At 46.0% G+C, this 14507-nt stretch overlaps 1 pseudogene; it reads left to right on the top strand.

Annotated features, from left to right (window-relative positions):
* The first annotated feature begins 1371 nt into the window (after positions 1 to 1371).
* LOC127230466 (sentrin-specific protease 2-like) lies at positions 1372 to 3164 on the top strand (annotated as a pseudogene).
* Positions 3165 to 14507: the final 11343 nt, after the last annotated feature.

Raw genomic sequence — 14507 nt, 5'->3', positions numbered from 1 at the left:
AGGTATCTTAAGTGAGGGGCTCAGCGGTAAATTCAGGTGAGTTCCATGGCATTGTTAATGTGAAGGTCTGAAGAATAGACCCATAGCTAGTTAGAGGAGTTACAGTTACCTCGACTGCCCGCAGTCTGCCTGTGGGCAGTTTGTGTTCACCTCACTGGTCCAGTCTTCCCCTGTCCTCATCCAGAGGCACAATCTACAGGCTGGTTCAGAGTACACTGTCAACCGCTCAGGAGCCATCTCTGTTTGGACAAAAGAGTACAGAGTGGTCTTTCTTCATGCCGAAGAGCTTCCAGCCGAACCTGCGACGGGCAAGCTGAGATTTTGGCATCTCTTCCCCTGCTTCAGCCTCTCCTCACACACGTCATTTAGCAGATAGTCTTGTCCCCTGCAGTTCTGTGACATAAATTGATGTCATTAACCAAGAGCCACAGAATGAACTGTGCTTCATACGAGAAGGAAAATTTTCATCTCATAATTGGGGAGTTCCAACAGCCCAGGCAGACTGGATCAGGTTGGTGGCCAGCCTCTCTATTTCACCCTCCCTAGGTTCTGGGGAAGGTTCTGGCTTAGCGCAGGATAGTTCAATTAGGTGAGCACCCAAGGCCCCGCCAAGCCTGGGCTCACATTTTATTATTATTATTATTAATATATTTGCACCCAAGCACTGTTCTATTCTGCCACCCAGCTAAAAATCCCCTTAGACCTCTTCAGAATGACCCCAAACCTTGATTTGAAGCCAGTAGCAGCAAATCTGTGATGGGTGCTCTGGTCGCAGAAATAAGGGAAATACACAGAAATAGGTGTTTTCCTTTTTACTGAGTTGGTTACAAATTTTCTGATGTACCTATGGCGATATAGTATTTATGATGTATTAAAGCTTGCCTGAGGATTTGGAAAGCGAAGTCAGTCACAAGCCTTAGAAGCCAGGCACACACCTTTAATCCCAGCAGCTAGAAACCAGGAGGTAGAGGCACACACCTTTAATCCCGGGACTCTGGATTAACAGGTCTCCCTGAGTTCAAGGCCACTCAGGGATACACGACATAGAATCAGTATAGAAGAGTAACAGAGTTCAAAAGCCTTTAATCCCAGCACTGGAAGGGTATAAAAGATAGCGGCGTCTTCAGTAGTCAGCATCAGGCATCAGCCACACCGAGGAAAAGAAGACACTGAAGTCTCAGGCCACCCCGGGGAGAGGCAAGGACCGCCCTTCATTCTGAGGTAGAGCAAGAGCTTTTCTGATCTTTGGTTTGAAGTTTGAGCCCTGGCGCCTGAGCCTGGCTCTGGCCGAAGCAGGGAAGGTGGCGACAGCTCTGGGGTTCGCATCTCAGGGTGAGGGTGTGAAGGCCGCCTGGGCTGCTCAGGCCTGGAATGTGCAGATGTCTGGCTAATGTTCTAGGTACCATTGTCTGCTTGTGTGAGCAGCCCGCACCCGGGGCCGCACCCCGCTCAAGAGGCGGCGCTCGAGCTGTGCTCTGTGTTCTACTACAGTGGACACTGATGGAATCCCAGCTAAAAGACCAAGATTAGATGGCTTCGTTCACCAATGAGAAACAGTCTGTGCAATGCTGCGAGTTTTTTTTTTTTTTTTGGTTTTTTTTGGACTGCCATTCCAGCTGACCACAAAGCCGGTGGGGTGTGTCTTCTGCTTGTAACGGAACACGGAATGTGGCCCCTTTAGGAGAGGTTTTCTTTCCAACTCTTCTTCTTGTGAACTGACCGGTTCTGGATCCTGCAACAGCATGCTGGAACTGGGTAGTAAATCTCCTAACGGAACACGTGACTATCCCAAGATCAGAGTGACAGTGACCCGGGATCAGCCTCGTAGAGTCTTGCCTTCTTTTGGTTTTACGTTGAAATCAGAAGGCGACAACAGAAGACCAAGCGGCCGTCGCCATAGCCAAAGCAATCTAGAGAGTTCCTTAACATGGAAACCTCAGGAGCAGGGTGTAACAGAGACGATTTCTGAAGAGGGCGGCAAGGGTGTGAGGCGTCCCCATTGTGCTGTGGAGGAGGGTGTCCAAAAGGATGAAAGAGAAAAATATCGAAAGTTACTGGAGCGACTTAGAGAAGGTAGTCACCGTCCTGTGGCTTCACAGCATAGCTCTCAGAGAAGCCAGACGGACACATTAAAGGCCAAGGACTGGGTAGAAGAGCAGAGTTGTGCAGTCAGAGCAGCCCGTTGTGTTCCAGAACTGTACAGAGTTGTTGAAACAAGGGGACCTCTCTGTTCAGTGAGAAGTGAGAAGAGCTATGCAAAGGGAAAAGCTGATCCGGAGAAGGCAGTGGGACTCCGATTTGAAAAGGAAGGTACAAGGGGACGCCAGTTGAGGCCTGATCTGTCAGAAGAAGTGTCTGCCCGGCTCCGCCTTGGAAATGGGAGCAATGGCGTACTCAGGAGGAAGGTATCAGGACTCGAGGCAGAGGCAAAGAACTCCCCTAGCCCAGAGAAGGAGAGAAGAACAGATCTCTTGGAACTTACAGAGGACATGGAAGAGGAGATCAGTAATGCCCTCCGCCATGGCCCACCAGATGAGATCCTAAGCAGCGCTTTTAAATTGCAAATTACTCGGAGAGATATCCAGACCTTAAAGAACTACCAGTGGCTCAATGATGAGGTCATTAATTTTTACATGAATCTTTTAGTGGAAAGGAGTAAGAAGCAAGGCTACCCAGCACTTCATGCATTCAGTACATTCTTCTACCCTAAATTAAAGTCTGGGGGTTACCAGACAGTGAAAAGATGGACCAAAGGGGTAAATCTCTTTGAACAAGAACTTGTTCTGGTACCTATTCATCAGATGATGCATTGGAGCCTGGTGGTGATGGACCTAAGAAAAAAGTGTCTTAAATACCTGGATTCTATGGGACAGAATGGCCGCAGGATCTGTGGGATTCTTCTTCAGTATTTGCAGGATGAAAGTAAGACCAAGAGAAAGACAGACCTCAATCTCTTAGAGTGGACCCACTACAGCATGAAGCCCCATGAGATCCCTCAACAGTTGAATGGGAGTGATTGTGGGATGTTTACTTGTCAATATGCAGATTATATTTCCAGGGACAAACCTATCACATTTACTCAGCACCAGATGCCTCTCTTCCGGAAGAAGATGGTGTGGGAAATCCTTCATCAGCAGTTGCTGTGACGATGCCCTGACCTGCTGCTGGTGGTTCTTTCATGGATGTTTCCATATACCTCATGCATTATGGGTTAAAAAGTCCCCGTATCATTTCTGTTCACAGGTACTGAGCTATCATGAAGGCCTCTCCAGGGTAGCCCTGACTTGAGGTGTGGAGGGGCTGCTTGCAACACTGTTTGTAAGGCTGTGCCTGCTCGGAGCCCTGGACTGTTCACCCCATACAAAAACAAATGCTAACTGATGCCTTTTTGTTTTAAAGAGTTATTTCCATATGAATGTGGGAAATGCAGGATTTGTTCTACGGATTGTATTTTTCTGTATGTTTGTTCACATGTTTTCATTCACTCGTTTGCAAACACTGGGCAGTGTCTTTTTCTCGATGCTCTTTTATAATTAACTATGAATTATTTGTTTGAACTATTTATTTCTGAGAAGAATGTTAATCGAACGGCCACTTCCTGCTGCAGGGGGACAGACACTTCAGCAAGGGGAAGAGGGAGTGTCGCCAGCTTCTCTAATGCTGGAGTAGGAACTGCCAACATGAAGCTAAGGTCCTCTCTTTTTAGACGTGAAAAGGCCAGAAGAAATGACGATGCTGTGTGTAGGGACCCGGCTGCCTTTCAGAGAGTCTGACGCTATGTCACGGGCACAGTTCGTGGAAATATGGCCAAGGAACCGAGGTCTGTGCATCCTCAGAGCAGCACATGCTCATCTTAGAGACTTTCTTTTCTAGAACTGAAGTAGCTTGGCTTCCTCTCAAAACTGGATTCAAACTAACCTAGGATGACCATAAATGTTTCATCCTAGGTATGGTTGGATATGAACCTCACAATGGTAAAGGGCTGGCCTGAGCTGTGAGCCTCAGAGAGAGATTTAGTACTTGGCTGAGGTTGGCCGTTTTTACCGTCATCTATTTTGCATGCAAAAGTTTGTATTTAACTTTTTTGTTCATTAAAAACCTTACAGATGTGGTTATGCATTAATTTCAGAAAGTTTGTCAGAGCATATTTTGCTACATCTAGTGCCTAGTGTTGCCTTTATGATGGTAATAAAATGCCGTCTGGCATAAGGAAAAAAAAAAGTTTGAGCCTCAATACCAGTCTCTGGGTCACTCACTCACTTTTCAGGATACACCTAAGATTTTAGCTACTCCATCCACACATACTGAGGCTTGCTACTCAGCCATTTCTAAGTACTACATGAAGAAAAGTTACATGGGCTGGCAAGATGGCTCAGAGAGGAAAGGAGCTGCTTCTCTGAGGGTGCAGCTGCCGTAAGGAGAAAGCTGCACTTCCACAATGTGCCCTTTGACCTCCATGTGGTGCCCGGCGTGTGTCCTCCAACTGCCCCCAAACAGCTAAGTGTTAAAATAATGGAAGAAAGGAAAAAAAAAATAAAAAATAAAAAAACAGGTAGAGAATCTAATCTCAGCCCACTCACAGCAACGTGGGTCTTTGACAGTTTGGTCTTTGTTTCCTTCTGGAAGGAAAATGCAAAGGTCAAACAGCAATCTTTTCTGCAGTTGTTCTTGGCTGGAAATGAATTCTGAATTTGTCTCTTATTAATGCATTGCCCTTTATTACGTGCCAGAAGTAGAAATGGTGGCGGGATGGACTGCGACCATGATGTATGACTTTACTGCGCTTTCTTCCTTCTCCCTGTTGAACGATCATCCCGTCACAAAAGTTGTGTCTGAAAGGGAGGAATGTGCTTTCAAACTGTGTGTCTCCCAGCGAATAGTGTTTACCAAGGCGGTCAGTAATTCCCCCATGAGTGAGCTTGGAAATCCTCAGGACCAATGATCTCCAAACCTTTCAAGCTTCTTCTGCTGTTACCATACAGTGAACAGCAAACACTAAATGCCAAGGAGGGGAGGGGGGTGGGTGGGTGGGGCATGTCCCGGAGGAGTGGCTCAGTGGTTACAGGCACTGGTCACCCTTCCAGAGGACTCAGGCTTGATTCCCAGCACCCACATGGATGCTCACCTGTAACTCTGTAACTCTGGTTCATCTGTAACTCTTGTTCCAAGGGGTTGAACAACCCCTTCTTGCTTCTGTGGGTACCAGGCATGCACATGCTCACGTGGACAAAACGCCCATTCACATAAAGATTTATTGAAAAGTTGACAGAACATTTACTTGACTAGATTTCAGGAAAAGAGAGGGACACTTGGCTGACTCTGAGGGGATCGCAGCGGGGAGGGCTTCCCCATTAATGTCATGCTCGCTACTCTGCCAATTTAACATTAAGAAATGACATAAGCTCTGGGAACAGCTGGCTATCGTGTTTCATCAACTGCATCAAAACAAGCTACCTCAGATTCAGGGACGCGGAAACCACTTTCTTTCTCAAATAGTTGTGGTGGCCAAGGCTGAATCGTGGAGTAGGTGGCTGGGGAAATGGACCTATGACACTAAATCAGTGGTCTCTAAGGCCATCCTACCAGCATGTAAAGGCAACTTTACACAGCCACTGTGAGACACAAGTCCTGTTGCTTTGTTTCTGTCATAGTAAAGCCCATAATGACCCCAGGGTCCACTCAGTACCAAGAAGGCTTGCTTTTGCTAATGTCAAGTCCACCTGGATCCCACCATTTAGTACTTACGAACCCTCACCAGCTCGTCCTTTCTCCCTGTGGGCTGAGACTGGATAGTATCCCACACCCTCTTGGTTTGCCTGTGGTCTGCAGTTGTGAGTTGTTCTGTGCCTGACAGGTGGAGGAGGCTGTGAAGGCTGCGTTCCCAGCTTCAAACCTCAGCTAATACTTGGGGGGTGCGCTGGCTCCCACGGGGAAGTTCACCCTCATACCACTATTCTCCCAGCCTGGAAACAGATGTGTTTATTCATGTTTACAGACTGTTACTGGGTGCTCGCAGCACAGTGAAGACTAAGACAACATTTCTAGTCCTGTAGAGCTCTGTGGTTGTAGAGGGAGAAGTAGCAAGAGATGCTTGAGATGCTTGCAGCGATGATAAGTGCAGGAAAAAGAATTAAAACAGCCGGATGTGTTCTGCAGTGGGGAAGGGTTATGCATAGATTCCTTGCCTTGACATTCCAGAGCTTATACGAGAGAATGTACTGTATTTGAGGTGACTGATCATTTCACTGATGTCGTAGTTAATGTGTCAGCATAGTTATCTGAATTGAGGCTGTGACTCAGTTGCTCGAGGACTTGCTAGCATGCATAAAACCTTGATTTTAATCTTTATGTCTTACACGTGCTCCTAACTCCATCGTGAGCTGGAGGTGGGGACAGAAGAATCAGAAGTTAAGACCATTCCTAGCTACATAGTGAGTATGGGGCCATCTTGGGATCCATGAGACCCTGTCTGAAAAACAAAACAGCCAAAAGAAAAAACAGACAACAAACTAAAACAAAAAAAAAAAAAAAAAAAAAAAAAACTTGGCTGTGCTTTAATAACTGGCCATGTGACTAAACATAAATTGCTGCTTCCAAGGTCTTCTTGTAGCTGTGGTGAACATTGACATTCATTTGGCTTTAAGCAGGAGCAATGACCCTTGACCCTTGGTGCGGATGGGCCTCTTCTGGTGTCTGCACACTTTAGAAGCAAACACTGAAGTTCCTTAGCGACTCTGTGGCATCAATTGCTGCTGAGGCCACCAACCTGCCAGGCTGTGCCACTTTTTTCAGACATAATCCCCTACAAACATGAGCCAACGCCGTAAAACGTCTCTACAGACGTGGGTACACATGCGCACACACTTGTACACATCTGCTAAATATTCGCGTGTCTGTTTTGAACATATATTTTCTATATGGCTGGAGTTCCCTGCAGTCTCTGGTGGGACGTCTACACCACTTTTTAGGAAGAGCAGGGAATCTGAAGTTTTCCTTCTCGTCGATTGTGAAATATGCCAAAACCAAAGCTGGGGAAGTCTTCCCTGGTAGCCTGTCATACTGGGGCATTTCTGGCTGACACTATTGGCTTTGGGGGACCAGACAGGCCTTAGAGTTCTTTGCTTCCTTCCCTTAGGTGGAGAGCTGTGTCATACATCATTACATGCTAAGTAGCTTCCCCGTCTTAACCATTCTATGCAACTAGATAACTATGTCCCCGACATGGACAGATGGTCCTGAGAGGCACCGTGTGGCACCAGGCTCCCCCTGCTGTGGCTTCATGTCCCACTATTCCCAGTGCTCTGAGGACCCGTTGGCTTAAGCTTCACCCTACAGGAAGGATGCAGAAGCGAGGGCCTTGGGGCGTCTTTCTAGCCTCCTTATCATCCAGTTCAGGGTCTCCCTGTGCCCTGTGCTTCCACAGAACCCAGGAGAGGTTAGGGTATTGAGTATGAAAGCCCTCAATAGAGGGGGAACTTGAGGAACTTAGAGTAACCAATTTCCATTTAAATGTCAACATTATTCACTTAATGCAGCAAGGGCACCTAAGAATAAAGTAAAACGGATAAATATAAAAATCAGACCAATTGAAAATAACAAATTTGAAGTCGATTTCTAGCTTCCTAAGAACTCGGCCTGGGTGGGACCTGAGAAATTTCACTGGTGGTAAAGCAGACATGAGCCCCAGAGCAAAGTGGCATGCACACCTCTGTGGGTTCATGGCGGAAACAGGTCTCTTTTGTGTGGGCCTACTATGTGCCAGTCACTTGTCTAGGCACTGGGAGTAGCACATCGGGGTTCCAACTCCTTCCTCGACAGCACAGGTTTGAAAAGCTGTGTGGTCAAAGCAGAGCGCATTTAGAAATGGAAACCAGTTTTCTCGAGAAACGGCTGAGCGAACCGCTGAGAGTCTTCGCCTTTAGAAAGAGCAGATTGAAGGAGAACACAGAAACTGCCTCCCGCAAAGCTGTTTGGAGGGGAGAGCCGGTTCATCTTTTGCTGCTCCACAGAGCGGAGCCGAGCTTGCATTAATGGGCCATCATCGGCACAAGGGGGTGCATTTGGGCTCCCATGAAAGTGAAGGCAGAAAACACACGCTATTGTATACCTACTCAGAGCAGAGGATTCCAGGTGGCTTACTGCATGCAACCCCCATAGCGTCCCCACGAGCTGCAATGATCAGACCTGGTTTTCAGGAAGAGGAAATGGGAGCTTGGTAAAGTTGTTTAACTGTCCACAAGGTCACACAGCTACTCTAGCAGTAGCACAGTGACACTCAGAGGCTGGCTCTCCGCTCCTATCGCTGAACCGTGATCTTTCCGTCATCAGTGCTTTTCAAAGTGGGCACATTTGCTGGGGTTAGAGGGGGGCATTTGCATTGGTAGACAGGTAGACGCAGACTGGCTACGTACGTTGTTGGATACTCAAAGCGCTTTCCCATTGCAATACTGTATGTGGCTCCCTGGATACCCAACGTGTAGCAAAAATTTCCTGGAGAGACTCTACGCACACATCTACTCACCCTAGATAGGAAGCTCACGGCACGGCAGACCAAAGTATGGATATATACCATCAAAGTCCGAATCCGTGAACCGATGATTTTTATTGGGGTTCCTCACAGGAATAGCGGGGCAGTCCACATGACTGTTCTAAACGTTTTCCACACAGCTCAGCTGGTTCTGGCTTCTTTCGGGTCTGTCTTGGAGTCTTCTTTGCAGCTTGGCCTGTTTTTTTTTTTTTTTTTTTTTTTGGTGGGGGGTCTTTTATGCTTACTGTGGGTGGGAGGGGCCTAGTGAGCCTGGTAAATTTCAGGGACTTCCTAAAGCTGCTTTGAGTTGTTTGCCTTCCTATTTAAAAGTTTCCTTGCAGGTGGAGTGTTCCAATCTTGGCAGAAACTGTTATGCAACACCCTATAAAAAGGTATAAATGGCAAGAAGGAAATCAGAAGGAATCCAGAGGTGATGTCAGTGAAATGAAATGGCTGTGTACGTAAAATGTGGCCACTCACACCAACGACATTCAGCAAGTACTCTGCAAGTGTGGTCTTTTCCACTCTCAGAGTTTTGTGCAAAAGAAGTAAGTAAGGGCTGCTCCAAGCCCTACCTGCAGACGCATATTTCATCTTTGCAGGACAAACATCTGCTCCCATTTTATACCCGCATACTCCATCCTTTACCAGAAATGCAAGGGGCGATTTCTGTGAGCCGTGCCCATTTCAGGCACTGGAGAGGCAGCAGTGAACTGGAAAACTTTCTCCATGGCACTTGTCCCGGTGATTATAATATGCAAATATTTACATGCATATATAGCCCATTAGCTTGAAAGTGAAAAGGTCTATGAAGAGAAATAAAACGTGGAAGATGAATAAAGTCCTGGAGATGTGGAGAGATGTAGTCTTTATTTTTAAGGTTAATTTTTTATTTGCATGTTATCTTGCTTGCAAGTACATCAGTACAGTACATGTGCGATGTCCAGCAGAGGCCAGAAGAGGAAGCCAGATCCCCTGGAACCAGAGCTACAGATGTTTGTTAGGCACCATATGGGTGCTATGAACCAAACCCAGGTCCTTCAGAGGAAGAGCTCGCCGGTGCTCCTAACTGCTGAGTCATCTCCCTAGCACCAAGATATAGTTTTCTTTTGTCCTTGCGACAGGGTCTCTGTTAGTGTTCAGGCATCTGTACCGGCCTGTCCTTGGGTTCTGATAGGATACATCTCAGCTGCAGCCACTAAAGTCACCACCTGTGCACATTCACTACATTCCATTTTAAAGGGGCCCCGCCCACATTCCATCCTTCTCCTCTGTTCTCTCTGTGTTCCTCTCTCTCTCTCTCTCTCTCTCTCTCTCTCTCTCCTCTCATCCATTGCTCCTGTCCCCCAGAAGCAGGCAATGCCCCTCCCCTTTCCTGTTTTTTAAGATCCCCTTCCTCTAACAAAATCCCCTCCACTTGAACTCTGTCCCATGGTGTCTTTCTCTCCAAAGCCCCCTCCCCTTTAAATATTGCAACAGTCTCTATATATTATGTAGGATGTAGTTTGTTTATATAGTGGATCATATGGACTGATTTTTGTATGTTGAACCAGTCCTACATCTCTGGGATGAACCCTACTTGGTCATAGTGGATGATTTCTCTGATGTGTTCTTAGATTCAGTTTGCCAATATTTTACTGAGCATTTTTGCATCCAGGTTCACAAGTGCAGTTAATCTGTAACTTTCTTTCTTTGTTGGGTGTTTATGTAGTTTGGGTATCATGACTGGCCTCATAAAAAAGAATTTGTCAATGTTCCTTCTGTTTCTATTTTGTGGAATAATTCGAGGAGTATTAATACTAACTCTTATTTGAAAGTCTGCTAGAATTCTGCACTAAAACCATCAGGCCCTGGGCTTTTTGTTTGTTTGTTTGCCTGGGGACTTTTAATGACTGCTTCGATTTTCTTAGGGGTTTTCCATCTATTTAATTGTTTATCTGATCTTGATTTAACTTAGGTAAGTGGTATCTATCAAGAAATTAGTCCATTTCTTTTAGATTTTTCGATTATTTGGAGTATAAGTTTTTTGAAGTATGACCTGATGATTCTCTGTATTTCCTCGGAGTCTGTTGTTATATTCCCATTTTCATTTCTGATTTTGTTGATTTGGACATTCTCTTTATGCCTTTTACTTGGTTTGGATAAGTGTTTACCTATTTTGTTGATTTTTCTGGAAGAACCAACTTTTTGTTTCATTGAATCTTTGTATTGTTTTCTTTGTTTCTATTTAATTGATGTCAGCCCTCAGTGTGACTAGTTCAGCTGTCTAACTCTCCTTAGGTGTGTCTGCTTCTTTTTGTTCTAGAGCTTTCAACCACCCAGCTCTTGACTGGGGTGAGGGCTGAGGGATGTTGTAGCACATTATTTTAAGGTGTGTTACTTTTGTTTATGCTCTGGAACATTTGTTTAATGATGCAAAGATGTGCTTGATTAAATAAAATTCACCTGAGATCAGGAGGCTGGGTCAGCAACTAGCTGACAGTAAGTTGTAGGTAGAGCCAGGTAGAGAAGGGTTTACACAGAAGGGTGAGAAAAATCACAAGGACTTCTTGGGAGACACCAGGAAGTGAGCTAGGTGAGCTGCTAGCTATTCAGCCCTTTTGGGAAGCAGGATTCTACCTCAGCCCTTCTCTCTCGAGTTCTTTAGTGGGACAGAGATTTAAGTAAGTTTCCTTAGTAGCTTTGAAAGAGTTGGTGCATGAGGGAACAGAATTTCCTCAGGCTTCTGCTCTTGTCTCCTGGCTGTTGCTGGTAGCTTCAGAGTTGGAGTTGCTGAATAGGATATCCATAGCTTAAAAGACAGAAACAATTAAAAAATGAAAAACAACAGAGGGAATTCTAGGTCTTAGGAATTCCAGGACATAGAGGACTGTGAAAATTCGTTGGCAAGGAGAGATTCTCTGTACCCCTTTTGTATATCTCTGATTCCAAGTATTGGTGCACTATCTTGGTTAAGTGAATAAATGACTTCTTAGGCTTAAAGATGCAGGTCTGCAATCCACCCACCTCCTTTCTTGCTTCTTGGCATACAATCACATATTTCCCACCATCTCTTGTCACTGGGTTGGTGTCCTAGCTAGGGGAATGTGGGATAGTGTAAAGGCTGACATTTCTAGGCTTGACTCTAAAACATAATCTGCCATAATCACTGACTCTCCTCACCTGCCAATCAGCTGAAGACCAAGGGATCCATAAACCCTAAAGTGGTAGCTCAGGAACACACCTGAAGCCTAGATACTGAGTCACTGACTAGGAGGAAATCACATCTTGTGGTAGGCAAGAAAAGCAGAAGTCTGTACGATGGCTGTGAGATTTAGGGATAATTTGTCATATTAGATGCTAGCTGATACAATTTCTTCTTGCATTGTGGTTTTAATGACCCATTTCTTTTATCTCTTATTTGTCCAACATGATATACACAAGAAAGAAGATATGAGCTCAGGGGACTTACGACTTGAGTATTTAGAGACTCCTTCTTCTGTTAAGCGGATGCTGCATTAGATTAGGCGAGCGTATGTGGCGAATGGGTGGTACAATGCAGAGGAAGCTTGAAGCGGCTGAGTTGGAAGCCCTTGCAGTCGGCACAGGCACAGAAGGTATCAGCAGATCCCACACAGAAGGTGGTGAATTCTTACAAATATTTCCTGAAGGCTAGAGTCTCACCTAGGAAGGGAGAGGAGATAGGTAAAACCAAATAAGACACCTGGGCTCTGAGACACACAGTTACTCAGTGCAACCAGGCCTTCGAGTTAAGGAAAACCCCAACAGCTGGGTGTGGTGGTTCACACCTTTAATCCCAGCACTAGGAAGGCAGAGGCAGATGGTGAGTTCAAAGCCAGCCTGGTCTACAAAGTGAGTTCCAGGACCGCTGGGTCTCTAGCCGGTTGTCCCCCCCTCTTCCTCTTCTTGTCACACATTTGGAAAACTAGAGATGCTAAGATCCTCGCAGAAGTGCAGTGTGGGGTCCCTGTGGCCTAGGTGTGACCCTTCCAGAAAATTCTAGTGTCACTTATGTGCCGAGAAGGCAAAAGTGGATGGATAGTTTTAAAAATCAAAACCCTGAGATGAGAAGGTAGAGCATGGAGCACTCAGATCCCGCCCCCCCCAGCTCTGCTGTGTCTGCCAAACAATGTAGTCTTCTCAGTTATGAAGGTGAACAAACCCTGTCCACCCAGGCTGTTCAGCTACATTTCCTCCTGCATCACGTAGGCTTGGGAGTGCCTTCTTTTAAGATCTATTGGGATGATGCCTTAGGGTTTCTATTGTTGTTAAGAGACGGCTTATAACCATATCATAGTGAAAAATGCATTTGGTTCAGCTTCAAAACAGACACAATGTTTTAAAGCCCAAATTTCAAAGTCTCTTCTGAGATTAATGCAATCTCTTAACTGTAATGCCCTAGAAAACCAAAGTCAGAAAACAGATCACATACTTCCAACATATAATGGCACAGGATACACATTAGCACTCACAACCTAAGGAAGGGAGCAGAGTGAGGGAATAATACTTAAGAAAGACGGAAAACCAGCTGGGCAAACTCCAAACTGCATCTCCATGTCTGATGTCAAAATGCTCTTCAGATACTCAGCTCCTCTCAGCTTTGTTGACTGCAACACAATTCTTCCTTTTCTGCCGGATCCACTCCCTGTTAGCAGCTTTCTTTGGCATGAATCCCGTGACTCTGGCATGTCTAACATCCTGAGGTCTCCAAGGCAATCCAAGATTTTCCTTCACAGCTTCACACAATGGCTTCTCTAGGCCTCCATGCAGGGACACTCCTGACACGGGCCTGGCGTCCGCAGCTTTCCTTAGTCACTCCTAGATGCTAAAGCCAGGAGCATGTGGCTGAGGCTGCCAAAGTCTGCTGCTCGATGGTGCTAGAACACAACCCCTCACTCAATCACATCTTCTCCAGCTGTTTTCCATGGTTTCCTTCACTGACTAAGCTTGGCTGTCCTTGAACTCTGCACGTCAGGCTGGACTCAAACTCAGAGATCTGCCAGCCTCTGCCTTCTGAGTGCTGGGATTAAAGGCCTGCACCACCACACCCAACACTAAGCTGTTCTTTAATTCCTTTTCACAAGTTGGAAACTTAGCTGGGAGGGATCTTACCCTGAGGTCATCCCTTTATTCCATTTCTTGACCGTCCTTCTCCTTGAACACAGGACTCAGCTCCATTAAACTTTCCGGTGTTCCTTTTTTCCTCAATTTTATATTTTTGGATTTTTCCTTACTCAGCTTGCCCCTTTGGACAAGGGCAAAAAAGCAGCTACTTTCCTTACCAACATACCTCAAGAATGCAACATACTAAAACCCTTCTCCTCTTGAGCCAGATCCCCCCCCCCACACACACACAGGTAAAATCACACTCGGTGCCACCATGCTCCTACTTAAAGATTCATCCCACTGCTTTCCTAACCCAAACTCCCAAAGTCCAAATTACTCCAGGTCTATCACAGCAACACCGCAGTCCCTGGTACCAACTTCTGTCTGAGGGTTTCCATTGCTGTGAAGAGGCACCATGACCCTATTATAAAGGGAGCCATTCAACTGGGGTGTCTTTCAGTTTCAAAGGTTTAGTCCACGATCGTCATGGTTGGACATGGTAGCATGCAGGCAGACGTGGCGCTGGAGAAGGAGCTGGGAGTTAATACAGCTTGATTGGTAGGCAACAAGAAGTGAACCAAACTAGTCATCGGTTGAGCACAGGAGACCTCAATGACCCCCACAGTGACACACTTGCTCCAACAAGGCCACACCTCCTAATAGAGCCACACCCTGTAAGCTTATGGGGGCCAATTACATTCAAACGGCTATAGATGGTCAATAGTGCATTTTGCCCAGGAGTCCTGAGTCATTTGGGGGGGGGCACATGGCAGAACTGCTCGTTTGTGACTTGTTTTGGCAGTGACGTGTGAGTAGAAGAGGCGAATATTGCTTTCAGTGAGACTTTTTATTAAAGATATTTTTTATGTCTATG

The sequence above is a fragment of the Phodopus roborovskii genome, unplaced genomic scaffold (assembly GCF_943737965.1).
Source record: "Phodopus roborovskii unplaced genomic scaffold, PHOROB, whole genome shotgun sequence".
Classification (NCBI taxonomy): Eukaryota; Metazoa; Chordata; class Mammalia; order Rodentia; family Cricetidae; genus Phodopus; species Phodopus roborovskii.
This window is presented reverse-complemented; position numbering and strand designations above follow the sequence as displayed.